Source organism: Scyliorhinus torazame, chromosome 25, assembly GCF_047496885.1.
Source record: "Scyliorhinus torazame isolate Kashiwa2021f chromosome 25, sScyTor2.1, whole genome shotgun sequence".
NCBI classification, from domain to species: domain Eukaryota; kingdom Metazoa; phylum Chordata; class Chondrichthyes; order Carcharhiniformes; family Scyliorhinidae; genus Scyliorhinus; species Scyliorhinus torazame.
In genome coordinates this window covers 4,158,232-4,173,834 of record NC_092731.1, presented here as the reverse complement: position 1 = coordinate 4,173,834, position 15,603 = coordinate 4,158,232, and the positions used below count along the sequence as shown (strand labels likewise).

At 50.7% G+C, this 15,603-nt stretch overlaps 1 protein-coding gene across 5 annotated transcripts in view; it reads right to left on the bottom strand.

The window, feature by feature from the left end:
- Nucleotides 1-550: 550 nt before the first annotated feature.
- Nucleotides 551-15,603, bottom strand: part of LOC140402264 (leucine-rich repeat and fibronectin type III domain-containing protein 1-like protein) — a 355,497-nt gene continuing 340,444 nt past the window's right edge. For all 5 annotated transcript variants that reach the window (XR_011938108.1, XM_072489900.1, XM_072489901.1 and 2 more), the window contains one exon: nucleotides 551-892. The gene's annotated coding sequence lies outside the window, so the exon portion shown is untranslated. The remainder of the gene's footprint in view (nucleotides 893-15,603) is intronic.

Genomic DNA, 15,603 nt, shown 5'->3' with positions numbered 1-15,603 from the left:
CCTGTGAACCCCATCGCCCGTGAACTCCATCGCCCCATTAACCCCATCGCCCCGTTAACCCCATCGCCCTGTGAACCCCATCGCCCGTGAACTCCATCGCCACATGACCCCATCACCCTGTGAACCCCATCGCCCTGTGAACCCCATCGCCCTGTGAGCCCCGTGAACCCCATCGCCCCGTGAACCCCATCGCCCCGTGAACCCCATCGCCCCGTGAACCCCATCGCCCCGTGAACCCCATCGCCCCGTGAACCCCATCGCCCCGTGAACCCCATCGCCCCGTGAACCCCATCGCCCCGTGAACCCCATCGCCCCGTGAACTCCATCGCCACATGACCCCATCGCCCTGTGAACTCCAACACCTCCACACTTCAAAACCCTTGAATCCAATCTTCCTGAACCCCCCAACATTGGCAAACCCCGGAAATTCCCACATCCCAACACTTTTCACTTGCCACATCTGGAGCGGAATGTCTGCCAGATGTGTGAAGAACATTTCTATAAATAACTATACGTTTGAATCATTTGAAAAAAATAAAACTGCAGAAAATTGTGCATCAAGTGTCTTTTACTAAAATTACACACTTTAAAAAATTACATTGTACAAAACTATAAGATTTAAAACACCCTTGTTTTGAATACAAAAAAATCTTCTGTTCTTTAAAAAAGAAAGAGGAAAAAGAAAATAAGGAAACAAGGAATCTGGAGGGTAGCATGTTTCTTGTTCCATCGACACCGATTCACTAATATTGCATCAACGTCCCAAACAGAGGCAGTGGGCTGAGAACAAGGCAGAAGCAGAACAGACCAGACGGTTGACAAAGCAGTCTTTTCGGAGAAAGAATATTGTCCGCTGTGAAATGGCAACTGACTGATTGGTGTCCTCAAATACCTACAGAACAAGAAGACAGGCTCAGTGTTAAGGTTCAGGACTAAAACGCCTGCAAACATTGAAACACTTCTACACATCAGAAGTAATAAATTAACCTAATATTCCTCCCTGGTTCAGACTGTAGGATCTCATTAACCCACACGTATTATCACCAGTGGGCTCACTTGTCAAAGGTTTGCTGGTTTGCTCAGGTTTGATCGTGAGAAAAACGCAGAGAAATGATTGGACTGATCCAATTTGGGACATGAAGCTTTCCATCATCTTTACTTCCTGGTGGAGGAGATCGCTCTCTCCTATGAAATGAAATGAAATGAAAATCGCTTGTTGTCATGAGGCACAGATACAGCTCGAGGTGAGTCTTGTGTCGCTGGGGACGTTACCTTTCAGCGAAGGTCAATGAATTGTTCTCCTGTGTCCCAGATGAAAGGTTTGCCCCTTGACTTGGCCAACATTACACCCTCAACCACCCATTCTGTTGCTTGTAGATGTGAGTACAGGACTGCCCTTCACAAATCATTAAACTGCGGCGTGAAATACTTCAAACTGAATCTGAGATTCATGACAGGTGCGGCATAAACCTAATCCCACTTTACTTTGAAGATTACCAGCTTTACCTCTCGCCCGGTGCTGCTTTGCAAACAGCACATTTCCTTCCCCCACTGCAACAGAAGATATGGGAAGTCAAATAAAAATGTAGGGTTCTGGCAAAGAAGCAGAAAATAGTCCTTGGCAGAGAATGAAACAGACCTGTAATAGCCACTCAGCTACTTTACATCTCATCACAGGTAAAATCAGCTGACGGATAAGCAATCTCAATCCTGCACATTTGGCACATCAGCAGTTACAGCTTCATTGAAGATGTCAATATCTCGCTGCGTTACTGTTCTTTAATGTACTCTACACTTTCTTATTCAAGTATTCGGGCTGACGGTAGCATCGTTAAAATATCACTGAACAGGACTTCCAGCAGCCCAGGCTAATCCTCTGGGGTCATGGAAGTTCGTGGGATTTAAATTCAATAAATAAAATCTGGATTTGAAAGCGAGTCTCAGTAACGGTGCATGTAAAACCATCATTGATTGTTGTAAAAACCCTTCATGTTTATCATCCTTGTATTCAAATCCCTCCCTATCTCTGTAACATCCTCCAGCCCTACAACCCTCCAGATCTTCTCTGTCACTTCCTCCAGCCCCAAAACCCTCTGTAACCTCCTGAACCCCACACCCCTCCCTATCTCTGTAACCTCCTCCAGCCCCGACACCCCTCCCTATCTTTGTAACCTCCCCCAGCCCCCTACACCCCTCCCTATCTGTCACCTCCTCCAGCCCCGACAACCCTCCCTATTTCTGTAACCTCCCCCAGCCCTACAACCCTCCAGATCTCGGTAACCTCCTCCAGCCCCACATTCCTCCGGGATCTCTGTAACCTCCTCCAGCCCCACACCCCTCCCTATCTCTGTAACTTCCTCCATCCCTGACACCCCTCCCTATCTCTGTAACCTCCTCCAGCCCCACATTCCTCCGGGATCTCTGTGACCTCGTCCAGCCCCACAACCCTCTATATCTCTGTAACCTCCTCCAGCCCCGACACCCATCCCTATCCCTGTAACCTCCTCCAGCCCCGACACCCCTCCCTATCTCTGTAACCTCCTCCAGCCCCACATTCCCCCCTATCTCTGTAACCTCCTACACCCCTCCCTATCTGTGAAACCTCCAGCTCTACACCCCCTCCCTATCTCCGTAACCTCCTCCAGCCCCGACACTCCTCCCAATCTCTGTAACCTCCTCCAGCCCCACATTCCTCCCTATCTCTGTAACCTCCTCCAGCCCCTACACCCCTCCCTACCTCTGTAACCTCCTCCAGCCCTACAACCCTCCCTATCTCTGTAACCGCCTCCAGCCCCACAACCCTCCCTATCTCTGTGACCTCCTCCAGCCCCACAACCCTCCCTATCTCTGTAACCTCCTCCAGCCCCACAACCCTCCCTATCTCTGTAACCTCATCCAGCCCTACAACCCTCCCTATCTCTGTAACCTCCTCCAGCCCCTACACCCCTCCCTATCTCTGTAACCTCCTCCAGCCCCTTCAACCCTCCCTATCTCTGTAACCTCCTCCAGCCCCTACACCCCTCCCTATCTCTGTAACCTCCTCCAGCCTCTACACCCCCTCCCTATCTCTGTAACCTCCTCCAGCCCCACAACCCTCCCTATCTCTGTAATCTCATCCAGCACTACAACCCTCCCTATCTCTGTAACCTCCTCCAGCCCCTACACCCCTCCCTATCTCTGTAACCTCCTCCAGCCCCTACACCCCCTCCCTATCTCTGTAACCTCCTCCAGCCCCCTACAACCCTCCCTATCTCTGTAACCTCCTCCAGCCCCACAACCCTCCCTACCTCTGTGACCTCCTCCAGCCCCACAACCCTCCCTATCTCTGTAACCTCATCCAGCCCCACAAAACTCCGGGATCTCTGCAGTCCTCCAGTTCTGGCCCCTCAAGCAGCTTTATTTTCCTCGCTCCACCATTGGCGTCCGTGCCTGCAGCTGCCTGGGCTCTGGGATTCCCTCGCTAAAGAATACAGATAAACTCTGACATCAAGGCTCCAGGTGAGTGTGTTTCCATTCAAGGCCAGATGATTAATCCCTGTATTTTCTCCCATCACTGCTAAATGCAGAATCACAATCTCAGGTTAAGTGGGTTAATCATTTAGGATTGAGACGGGGAGAAATGTCTTGAGTCAGGGTTGCGAATCTTTGCAATTGTCGACCTCAGAGGGTTGTGGATCTTCCTTCGTTAAATACATTTAAGATTGAGGCAGACAGATTTATTTTTCTTTCATGGTATCGAGGGTTCAGCAACAGGAAGTGTTGGGAATACTCAGCAGGTCTGGCAGGCAATGCGGAGAGGGAAAAGCAGAGTTAACATTCCGAGTCTACTCTTCTTGAGAAGCCGGAAGGATTCAGGGATACCGGGAGTGGGCGGGAAAGTGGGGTCAAAGAACAAAGAACAAAGAACAAAGAAATGTACAGCACAGGAACAGGCCCTTCGGCCCTCCAAGCCCGTGCCGACCATACTGCCCGACTAAACTACAATCTTCTACACTTCCTGGGTCCGTATCCTTCTATTCCCATCCTATTCATATATTTGTCAAGATGCCCCTTAAATGTCCCTATCGTCCCTGCCTCCACTACCTCCTCCGGTAGTGAGTTCCAGGCACCCACTACCCTCTGCGTAAAAAACTTGCCTCGTACATCTACTCTAAACTTTGCCCCTCTCACCTTAAACCTATGCCCCCTAGTAATTGACCCCTCTACCCTGGGGAAAAGCCTCTGACTATCCACTCTGTCTATGCCCCTCATAATTTTGTATACCTCTATCAGGTCGCCCCTCAACCTCCTTCGTTCCAGTGAGAACAAACCGAGTTTATTCAATCGCTCCTCATAGCTTATGCCCTCCATACCAGGCAACATTCTGGTAAATCTCTTCTGCACCCTCTCTAAAGCCTCCACATCCTTCTGGTAGGGTGGCGACCAGAATTGAACACTATACTCCAAGTGTGGCCTAACTAAGGTTCTATACAGCTGCAACATGACTTGCCAATTCTTATACTCAATGCCCCGGCCAATGAAGGCAAGCATGCCGTATGCCTTCTTGACTACCTTCTCCACCTGTGTAGCCCCTTTCAGTGATCTGTGGACCTGTACTCCTAGATCTCTTTGACTTTCAATACTCTTGAGGGTTCTACCATTCACTGTATATTCCCTACCTGCATTAGCCCTTCCAAAATGCATTACCTCACATTTGTCCAGGTTAAACTCCATCTGCCATCTCTCCGCCCAAGTCTCCAGACAATCTAAATCCTGCTGTATCCTCAGACAGTCCTCATCGCTATCCGCAATTCCACCAACCTTTGTGTCGTCTGCAAACTTACTAATCAGACCAGTTACATTTTCCTCCAAATCATTTATATATACTACAAAGAGCAAAGGTCCCAGCACTGATCCCTGTGGAACACCACTGGTCACAGCCCTCCAATTAGAAAAGCATCCCTCCATTGCTACCCTCTGCCTTCTATGGCCTAGCCAGTTCTGTATCCACCTTGCCAGTTCACCCCTGATCCCGTGTGACTTCACCTTTTGTACTAGTCTACCATGAGGGACCTTGTCAAAGGCCTTACTGAAGTCCATATAGACAACATCTACTGCCCTACCTGCATCAATCATCTTAGTGACCTCCTCGAAAAACTCTATCAAGTTAGTGAGACACGACCTCCCCTTCACAAAACCGTGCTGCCTCTCACTAATACGTCCATTTGCTTCCAAATGGGAGTAGATCCTGTCTCGAAGAATTCTCTCCAGTAATTTCCCTACCACTGAAGTAAGGCTCACCGGCCTGTAGTTCCCGGGATTATCCCTGCCACCCTTCTTAAACAGAGGAACAACATTGGCTATTCTCCAGTCCTCCGGGACATCCCCTGAAGACAGCGAGGATCCAAAGATTTCTGTCAAGGCCTCAGCAATTTCCTCTCCAGCCTCCTTCAGTATTCTGGGGTAGATCCCATCCGGCCCTGGGGACTTATCTACCTTAATATTTTTTAAGACACCCAACACCTCGTCTTTTTGGATCACAATGTGACCCAGGCTATCTACACCCCCTTCTCCAGACTCAACATCTACCAATTCCTTCTCTTTGGTGAATACTGATGCAAAGTATTCATTTAGTACCTCGCCCATTTCCTCTGGCTCCACACATAGATTCCCTTGCCTATCCTTCAGTGGGCCAACCCTTTCCCTGGCTACCCTCTTACTTTATATGTAAGTGTAAAAAGCCTTGGGTTTTTCCTTAACCCTATTTGCCAATGCCTTTTCATGACCCCTTCTAGCCCTCCTGACTCCTTGCTTAAGTTCCTTCCTACTTTCCTTATATGCCACACAGGCTTCGTCTGTTCCCAGCCTTTTAGCCCTGACAAATGCCTCCTTTTTCTTTTTGACGAGGCCTACAATATCACTCGTCATCCAAGGTTCCCGAAAATTGCCGTATTTATCTTTCTTCCTCACAGGAACATGCCTGTCCTGTATTCCTTTCAACTGACACTTGAAAGCCTCCCACATGTCAGATGTTGATTTGCCCTCAAACATCCGCCCCCAATCTATGTTCTTCAGTTCCCGCCTAATATTGTTATAATTAGCCTTCCCCCAATTTAGCACATTCATCCTCGGACCACTCTTATCCTTGTCCACCAGTACTTTAAAACTTACTGAATTGTGGTCACTGTTACCGAAATGCTCCCCTACTGAAACATCTACCACCTGGCCGGGCTCATTCCCCAATACCAGGTCCAGTACCGCCCCTTCCCTAGTTGGACTGTTTACATATTGTTTTAAGAAGCCCTCCTGGATGCTCCTTACAAACTCTGCCCCGTCTAAGCCCCTGGCACTAAGTGAGTCCCAGTCAATATTGGGGAAGTTGAAGTCTCCCATCACCATCAGCTTTGATCATACTGAATGGCAGAGCAGGATTGATGGGCCGAATGGTCTACTCCTCCTCCTATTTCTCGTCTCCTTACCTTCTTAATTCTTCGCTTTACAGTCCATTGCACAAGGTGGCGATACCGTCACTGATGTTTCGCACTCTCACAGTGAATGAGCCTCTGAGGTACACTAGTGCATCCTCAGAAACAACGCAGAGGATTTCAAGCAGCACCAAGACTCTGGTGTACCATCGGCACACGTTCTTCATCCTCAGCCACTTTCCACTAAGGCAAATCTAAACTGACAGAAGCATCGAGGAGCTGGGCTGCAAAAGCACAATCTACAAACTATCCTGTCACAACAGCTTCGAATTTCTCTTGCACGGTGCTGTCCTCATTGCAAATTCAGTTAGAAACATATTCAATACTTGCCTGAAGAATGTCCTGTGTGAATTGTCAGCAGCCCACTTCCCTTTATTCTAGCAGCTTTGAGACACTGGCTACTGGCAGGTTTGAGACACTGGCTACTGGCAGGTTTGAGACACTGGCTTCTAGCAGGTTTGAGACACTGGCTACTGGCAGGTTTCAAACACTGGCTTCTGGCAGGTTTGAGACACTGGCTTCTAGCAGGTTTGAGACACTGGCTACTGGCAGGTTTGAGACACTGGCTACTGGCAGTTTCAAACACTGGCTTCTGGCAGGTTTGAAACACTGGCTACTGGCAGGTTTGAGACACTGGCTTCTAGCAGGTTTGAGACACTGGCTACTGGCAGGTTTCAAACACTGGCTTCTGGCAGGTTTGAGACACTGGCTACTGGCAGGTGTGAAACACTGGCTTATGGCAGGTTTGAGACACTGGCTATTGGCAGGTGTGAAACACTGGCTACTGGCAGGTTTGAGACACTGGCTTCTGGCAGGTTTGAGACACTGGCTTCTAGCAGGTTTGAAACACTGGCTTCTGGCAGGTTTGAGACACTGGCTACTGGCAGGTTTGAAACACTGGCTACTGGCAGGTTTGAAACACTGGCTTCTAGCAGGTTTGAAACACTGGCTTCTGGCAGGTTTGAGACACTGGCTACTGGCAGGTTTGAAACACTGGCTACTGGCAGGTTTGAGACACTGGCTTCTGGCAGGTTTGAAACACTGGCTACTGGCAGGTTTGAAACATTGCTTCTGGCAGGTTTGAGACACTGGCTACTGGCAGGTTTGAGACACTGGCTTCTGGCAGGTTTGAGACACTGGCTACTGGCAGGTTTGCGACACTGGCTACTGGCAGGTTTGAGACACTGGCTTCTGGCAGGTTTGAAACACTGGCTACTGGCAGGTTTGAGACACTGGCTACTGGCAGGTGTGAAACACTGGCTTCTGGCAGGTTTGAGACACTGGCTACTGGCAGATTTGAAACACTGGCTTCTGGCAGGTTTGAGACACTGGCTACTGGCAGGTTTCAAACACTGGCTACTGGCAGGTTTGAAACACTGGCTTCTGGCAGGTTTGAGACACTGGCTACTGGCAGGTTTGAAACACTGGCTACTGGCAGGTTTGAGACACTGGCTTCTAGCAGGTTTGAGACACTGGCTACTGGCAGGTTTGAAACACTGGCTACTGGCAGGTTTGAGACACTGGCTTCTAGCAGGTTTGAAACACTGGCTACTGGCAGGTTTGAAACACTGGCTTCTGGCAGGTTTGAAACACTGGCTACTGGCAGGTTTGAGACACTGGCTACTGGCAGGTTTGAGACACTGGCTACTGGCAGGTGTGAAACACTGGCTTCTGGCAATTTTGAAACACTGGCTTCTGGCAGTTTTGAGACACTGGCTTCTGGCAGATGTGAAACACTGGCTACTGGCAGGTTTTAAACACTGGCTACTGGCAGGTTTGAGACACTGGCTTCTGGTAGGTTTGAAACACTGGCTTCTGGCAGGTTTCAAACACTGGCTACTGGCAGGTGTGAAACACTGGCTTCTGGCAGGTTTGACACACTGGCTACTGGCAGGTTTGAGACACTGGCTTCTGGCAGGTTTGAAACACTGGCTACTGGCAGGTTTGAAACACTGGCTTCTGGCAGGTTTGAAACACTGGCTACTGGCAGGTTTGAGACACTGGCTACTGGCAGGTTTGAGACACTGGCTACTGGCAGGTTTGAGACACTGGCTTCTGGCAGGTTTGAGACACTGGCTACTGGCAGGTTTGAAACACTGGCTTCTGGCAGGTTTGAAACACTGGCTACTGGCAGGTTTGAGACACAGGCTTCTAGCAGGTTTGAAACACTGGCTACTGGCAGGTTTGAGACACTGGCTTCTGGCAGGTTTGAGGCACTGGCTACTGGCAGGTTTGAAACACTGGCTTCTGGCAGGTTTGAAACACTGGCTACTGGCAGGTTTGAGACACTGGCTTCTGGCAGGTTTGAGACACTGGCTTCTGGCAGGTTTGAGACACTGGCTTCTGGCAGGTTTGAGACACTGGCTACTGGCAGGTTTGAGACACTGGCTACTGACAGATTTGAGACACTGGCTTCTGGCAGGTTTGAGACACTGGCTACTGGCAGGTGTGAAGCACTGGCTACTGGCAGGTTTGAGACACTGGCTACTGGCAGGTTTGAAACACTGGCTACTGGCAGGTTTGAGACACTGGCTACTGGCAGGTTTGAAACACTGGCTTCTAGCAGGTTTGAAACACTGGCTTCTGGCAGGTTTGAGACACTGGCTACTGGCAGGTTTGAAACACTGGCTACTGGCAGGTTTGAGACACTGGCTTCTGGCAGGTTTGAAACACTGGCTACTGGCAGGTTTGAAATATTGCTTCTGGCAGGTTTGAGACACTGGCTACTGGCAGGTTTGAGACACTGGCTCTGGCAGGTTTCAAACACTGGCTTCTGGCAGGTTTGAGACACTGGCTACTGGCAGGTTTGCGACACTGGCTACTGGCAGGTTTGAGACACTGGCTTCTGGCAGGTTTGAAACACTGGCTACTGGCAGGTTTGAGACACTGGCTACTGGCAGGTGTGAAACACTGGCTTCTGGCAGGTTTGAGACACTGGCTACTGGCAGGTTTGAAACACTGGCTTCTGGCAGGTTTGAGACACTGGCTACTGGCAGGTTTCAAACACTGGCTACTGGCAGGTTTGAAACACTGGCTTCTGGCAGGTTTGAGACACTGGCTACTGGCAGGTTTGAAACACTGGCTACTGGCAGGTTTGAGACACTGGCTTCTAGCAGGTTTGAGACACTGGCTACTGGCAGGTTTGAAAGACTGGCTACTGGCAGGTTTGAGACACTGGCTTCTAGCAGGTTTGAAACACTGGCTACTGGCAGGTTTGAGACACTGGCTACTGGCAGGTTTGAGACACTGGCTTCTAGCAGGTTTGAAACACTGGCTACTGGCAGGTTTGAAACACTGGCTACTGGCAGGTTTGAAACACTGGCTTCTGGCAGGTTTGAAACACTGGCTACTGGCAGGTTTGAGACACTGGCTACTGGCAGTTTTGAGACACTGGCTACTGGCAGGTGTGAAACACTGGCTTCTGGCAATTTTGAAACACTGGCTTCTGGCAGTTTTGAGACACTGGCTTCTGGCAGGTGTGAAACACTGGCTACTGGCAGGTTTTAAACACTGGCTACTGGCAGGTTTGAGACACTGGCTTCTGGTAGGTTTGAAACACTGGCTTCTGGCAGGTTTCAAACACTGGCTACTGGCAGGTGTGAAACACTGGCTTCTGGCAGGTTTGACACACTGGCTACTGGCAGGTTTGAGACACTGGCTTCTGGCAGGTTTGAAACACTGGCTACTGGCAGGTTTGAAACACTGGCTTCTGGCAGGTTTGAAACACTGGCTACTGGCAGGTTTGAGACACTGGCTACTGGCAGGTTTGAGACACTGGCTACTGGCAGGTTTGAGACACTGGCTTCTGGCAGGTTTGAGACACTGGCTACTGGCAGGTTTGAAACACTGGCTTCTGGCAGGTTTGAAACACTGGCTACTGGCAGGTTTGAGACACTGGCTTCTAGCAGGTTTGAAACACTGGCTACTGGCAGGTTTGAGACACTGGCTTCTGGCAGGTTTGAGGCACTGGCTACTGGCAGGTTTGAAACACTGGCTTCTGGCAGGTTTGAAACACTGGCTACTGGCAGGTTTGAGACACTGGCTTCTGGCAGGTTTGAGACACTGGCTTCTGGCAGGTTTGAGACACTGGCTTCTGGCAGGTTTGAGACACTGGCTACTGGCAGGTTTGAGACACTGGCTACTGACAGATTTGAGACACTGGCTTCTGGCAGGTTTGAGACACTGGCTACTGGCAGGTTTGAGACACTGGCTTCTGGCAGGTTTGAAACACTGGTTTCTCGCAGGTTTGTGACACTGGCTACTGGCAGGTTTGAGACACTGGCTTCTCGCAGGTTTGAGACACTGGCTACTGGCAGCTGTGAAGCACTGGCTACTGGCAGGTTTGAGACACTGGCTTCTGGCAGGTTTGAGACACTGGCTTCTGGCAGGTTTGAAACACTGGCTACTGGCAGGTTTGAGACACTGGCTACTGGCAGGTGTGAAACACTGGCTTCTGGCAGGTTTGAGACACTGGCTTCTGGCAGGTTTGAAACACTGGCTACTGGCAGGTTTGAGACACTGGCTACTGGCAGGTGTGAAACACTGGCTTCTGGCAGGTTTGAGACACTGGCTACTGGCAGGTTTGAAACACTGGCTTCTGGCAGGTTTGAGACACTGGCTACTGGCAGGTTTCAAACACTGGCTACTGGCAGGTTTGAAACACTGGCTTCTGGCTGGTTTGAGACACTGGCTACTGGCAGGTTTGAAACACTGGCTACTGGCAGGTTTGAGACACTGGCTTCTAGCAGGTTTGAGACACTGGCTACTGGCAGGTTTGAAACACTGGCTACTGGCAGGTTTGAGGCACTGGCTTCTAGCAGGTTTGAAACACTGGCTACGGGCAGGTTTGAGACACTGGCTACTGGCAGGTTTGAGACACTGGCTTCTAGCAGGTTTGAAACACTGACTACTGGCAGGTTTGAGACACTGGCTACTGGCAGGTTTGAGACACTGGCTACTGGCAGGTGTGAAACACTGGCTTCTGGCAATTTTGAAACACTGGCTTCTGGCAGTTTTGAGACACTGGCTTCTGGCAGGTGTGAAACACTGGCTACTGGCAGGTTTTAAACAGTGGCTACTGGCAGGTTTGAGACACTGGCTTCTGGTAGGTTTGAAACACTGGCTTCTGGCAGGTTTCAAACACTGGCTACTGGCAGGTGTGAAACACTGGCTTCTGGCAGGTTTGAGACACTGGCTACTGGCAGGTTTGAGACACTGGCTTCTGGCAGGTTTGAAACATTGGCTACTGGCAGGTTTGAAACACTGGCTACTGGCAGGTTTGAGACACTGGCTCCTGGCAGGTGTGAAACACTGGCTACTGGTAGGTTTGAGACACTGGCTTCTAGCAGGTGTGAGACACTGGCTACTGGCAGGTTTGAGACACTGGCTACTGGCAGGTTTGAGACACTGGCTACTGGCAGGTTTGAGACACTGGCTTCAGGCAGGTTTGAAACACTGGCTACTGGCAGGTTTGAGACACTGGCTACTGGCAGGTTTGAGACACTGGCTACTGGCAGGTTTGAGACACTGGCTTCTGGCAGGTTTGAGACACTGGCTACTGGCAGGATTGAAACACTGGCTTCTGGCAGGTTTGAAACACTGGCTACTGGCAGGTTTGAGACACTGGCTTCTGGCAGGTTTGAGACACTGGCTACTGGCAGGTTTGAGACACTGGCTTCTGGCAGGTTTGAGGCACTGGCTACTGGCAGGTTTGAAACACTGGCTTCTGGCAGGTTTGAAACACTGGCTACTGGCAGGTTTGAGACACTGGCTTCTGGCAGGTTTGAGACACTGGCTACTGACAGATTTGAGACACTGGCTTCTGGCAGGTTTGAGACACTGGCTACTGGCAGGTTTGAGACACTGGCTACTGGCAGGTTTGAGACACTGGCTTCTGGCAGGTTTGAAACACTGGCTTCTCGCAGGTTTGAGACACTGGCTACTGGCAGGTTTGAGACACTGGCTACTGGCAGGTTTGAGACACTGGATTCTCGCAGGTTTGAGACACTGGCTACTGGCAGGTGTGAAACACTGGCTACTGGCAGGTTTGAGACACTGGCTACTGGCAGGTTTGAGACACTGGCTTCTGGCAGGTTTGAGACACTGGCTTCTGGCAGGTTTGAAACACTGGCTACTGGCAGGTTTGAAACACTGGCTACTGGCAGGTTTAAGACACTGGCTACTGGCAGGTTTGAGACACTGGCTTCTGGCAGGTTTGAGACACTGGCTACTGGCAGGTTTGAAACACTGGCTACTGGCAGGTTTGAGACACTGGCTACTGGCAGGTTTGAGACACTGGCTACTGGCAGGTTTGAGACACTGGCTTCTAGCAGGTTTGAGACACTGGCTACTGGCAGGTTTCAAACACTGGCTTCTGGCAGGTTTGAGACACTGTCTTCTAGCAGGTTTGAGACACTGGCTACTGGCAGGTTTGAGACACTGGCTACTGGCAGTTTCAAACACTGGCTTCTGGCAGGTTTGAAACACTGGCTACTGGCAGGTTTGAGACACTGGCTACTGGCAGGTTTGAGACACTGGCTACTGGCAGGTGTGAAACACTGGCTTATGGCAGGTTTGAGACACTGGCTATTGGCAGGTGTGAAACACTGGCTACTGGCAGGTTTGAGACACTGGCTTCTGGCAGGTTTGAGACACTGGCTTCTAGCAGGTTTGAAACACTGGCTTCTGGCAGGTTTGAGACACTGGCTACTGGCAGGTTTGAAACACTGGCTACTGGCAGGTTTGAAACACTGGCTACTGGCAGGTGTGAGACACTGGCTACTGGCAGGTTTGAGACACTGGCTTCTAGCAGGTTTGAAACACTGGCTTCTGGCAGGTTTGAGACACTGGCTACTGGCAGGTTTGAAACACTGGCTACTGGCAGGTTTGAGACACTGGCTTCTGGCAGGTTTGAAACACTGGCTACTGGCAGGTTTGAAACATTGCTTCTGGCAGGTTTGAGACACTGGCTACTGGCAGGTTTGAGACACTGGCTCTGGCAGGTTTCAAACACTGGCTTCTGGCAGGTTTGAGACACTGGCTACTGGCAGGTTTGCGACACTGGCTACTGGCAGGTTTGAGACACTGGCTTCTGGCAGGTTTGAAACACTGGCTACTGGCAGGTTTGAGACACTGGCTACTGGCAGGTGTGAAACACTGGCTTCTGGCAGGTTTGAGACACTGGCTACTGGCAGGTTTGAAACACTGTCTTCTGGCAGGTTTGAGACACTGGCTACTGGCAGGTTTCAAACACTGGCTACTGGCAGGTTTGAAACACTGGCTTCTGGCAGGTTTGAGACACTGGCTACTGGCAGGTTTGAAACACTGGCTACTGGCAGGTTTGAGACACTGGCTTCTAGCAGGTTTGAGACACTGGCTACTGGCAGGTTTTAAACACTGGCTACTGGCAGGTTTGAGACACTGGCTTCTGGTAGGTTTGAAACACTGGCTTCTGGCAGGTTTCAAACACTGGCTACTGGCAGGTGTGAAACACTGGCTTCTGGCAGGTTTGACACACTGGCTACTGGCAGGTTTGAGACACTGGCTTCTGGCAGGTTTGAAACACTGGCTACTGGCAGGTTTGAAACACTGGCTTCTGGCAGGTTTGAAACACTGGCTACTGGCAGGTTTGAGACACTGGCTACTGGCAGGTTTGAGACACTGGCTACTGGCAGGTTTGCGACACTGGCTTCTGGCAGGTTTGAGACACTGGCTACTGGCAGGTTTGAAACACTGGCTTCTGGCAGGTTTGAAACACTGGCTACTGGCAGGTTTGAGACACTGGCTTCTAGCAGGTTTGAAACACTGGCTACTGGCAGGTTTGAGACACTGGCTTCTGGCAGGTTTGAGGCACTGGCTACTGGCAGGTTTGAAACACTGGCTTCTGGCAGGTTTGAAACACTGGCTACTGGCAGGTTTGAGACACTGGCTTCTGGCAGGTTTGAGACACTGGCTTCTGGCAGGTTTGAGACACTGGCTTCTGGCAGGTTTGAGACACTGGCTACTGGCAGGTTTGAGACACTGGCTACTGACAGATTTGAGACACTGGCTTCTGGCAGGTTTGAGACACTGGCTACTGGCAGGTTTGAGACACTGGCTTCTGGCAGGTTTGAAACACTGGCTTCTCGCAGGTTTGAGACACTGGCTACTGGCAGGTTTGAGACACTGGCTTCTCGCAGGTTTGAGACACTGGCTACTGGCAGGTGTGAAGCACTGGCTACTGGCAGGTTTGAGACACTGGCTTCTGGCAGGTTTGAGACACTGGCTTCTGGCAGGTTTGAAACACTGGCTACTGGCAGGTTTGAGACACTGGCTACTGGCAGGTTTGAAACACTGGCTACTGGCAGGTTTGAAACACTGGCTACTGGCAGGTTTAAGACACTGGCTACTGGCAAGTTTGAGACACTGGCTTCTGACAGGTTTGAGACACTGGCTACTGGCAGGTTTGAGACACTGGCTACTGGCAGGTTTGAAACACTGGCTCCTGGCAGGTTTGAGACACTGGCTTGTGGCAGGTTTGAAACACAGGCTTCTGGCAGGTTTGAAACACTGGCTTCTGGCAGGTTTGAGACACTGGCTACTGGCAGGTTTCAAACACTGGCTTCTGGCAGGTTTGAGACACTGGCTACTGGCAGGTGTGAAACACTGGCTTCTGGCAGGTTTGAGACACTGGCTACTGGCAGGTGTGAAACACTGGCTACTGGCAGGTTTGAGACACTGGCTTCTGGCAGGTTTGAGACACTGGCTTCTGGCAGGTTTGAGACACTGGCTACAGGCAGGTTTGAAACACTGACTACTGGCAGGTTTGAGACACTGGCTTCTGGCAGGTTTGAAACACTGGCTACTGGCAGGTTTGAAACACTGGCTTCTAGCAGGTTTGAAACACTGGCTTCTGGCAGGTTTGAGACACTGGCTACTGGCAGGTTTGAGACACTGGCTACTGGCAGGTTTCAAACACTGGCTTCTGGCAGGTTTGAGACACTGGCTACTGGCAGGTTTGTGACACTGGCTACTGGCAGGTTTGAGACACTGGCTTCTGGCAGGTTTGAAACACTGGCTACTGGCAGGTTTGAGACACTGGCTACTGGCAGGTGTGAAACACTGGCTTCTGGCAGGTTTGAGACACTGGCTACTGGCAGGT